This window comes from Ruditapes philippinarum, unplaced genomic scaffold, assembly GCF_026571515.1.
Source record: "Ruditapes philippinarum isolate M1 unplaced genomic scaffold, ASM2657151v2 ctg12118_1_1_1_1, whole genome shotgun sequence".
Classification (NCBI taxonomy): domain Eukaryota; kingdom Metazoa; phylum Mollusca; class Bivalvia; order Venerida; family Veneridae; genus Ruditapes; species Ruditapes philippinarum.
The window spans coordinates 1,381-2,703 of NW_026857401.1; positions in this window are offsets into that span (position 1 = coordinate 1,381).

The following is a 1,323-nucleotide window of genomic DNA, read 5'->3' on the forward strand; positions in this document are numbered from 1 at the left end:
ATGCGCAGTGGTCCCCCTTTACGTTCTGGTGATTGGTTGAACACCAGCAATTTATTCGTTTTTTTTATGGTACAAAATACCTGCAAGAAAGATCTGGTTTACATGTACACGCAAAATCAATATACACAATAGCTTTCCGCGCCATAGGTAGCATCTAATTTCATATTAATTGAAGACAAAAAACATTGATTTAAACACTTCCCGTCGAAAACCCCAAAAGAAAATCAAGCAGAGCTAAGATTCCACTATGACGTCACTTTAGTGCATTTATGACGTAGCTCAAAGAAGCATACACAATGGCGGACTTAAATGAAAATAGATGTGATTACTTTTATCTTAGAATATAAGCAATATTAACACATTTAAGGTGAATTGATGTAAGAGGTAAGTCATATTATGATGTAAGATAAGTTGAAAGCTAAATATGCAAACGTAGATTAAAATTTAATGGTATAAGGACACTAATTTCGAAAACGAAAGAAGGGTGACAGATAAGTCCAAGTTTTTAAGCGTAACGCGGATTTGAAGCTATTTTTTACATGAGTCTAATCCGCTTATAAGTCTAAAGATATCTATTTAAAAGTCCATAGCAAAATGAAAAAATAAACATGCACACTCATTCAAACTACCTATTTAAAATGTTGCAAATAATGCTTGGTATTCATAATCCTGTCATAAATGCGTATTTTCCTTCTCAAAAACAACTTATTCAAATTTTAAACAATTTTAAACAAATCCCGTGTAAAAATCATGTAAACAGTCTCCATATTGGTGTTTACTGCGCAATGCGATGATTCCTGGAACCAAATGTTTTAGACGAAATTTTACTGCGAGCACCTGTCAGCGTATTTAATCACAACAGAAAATGTTTTCGTTCAGACTTATTTCGTACTATTGTTTTTTTTTGAGTGATGTCACAGCATGACAGGGAATTTCTAATATGGGGGTCAACACAAAATGTCTTTCAGGTGTCTTCTTAAATATGTGGATAAATAAACTACTTGTCGTGAGTAATTTTTGCATATTTTTACAGTTTTTGGGAAAATATGCTTCCGTTTTTTATGCAATCAATTGCTTTTTGAGATAATTAGCATTTAAGTTGTGATTTACCGGTAAATTCAAATCGACTCGAGAAGCGTGACGATTTGTGCTACGGGAAATTAGCCAGTTATGGAAAGACTTCGCATTTTCCGATAAACGCCAAACTGTAAAAAAAAGAAAATGCGATGTCTTTCGATGAAGGACTAGGTGACAGATTTACCGGCGCACATCAATATCTTTTTGCAATTATCTAATTGATAACTTTCATACTTCAAGTTGGAC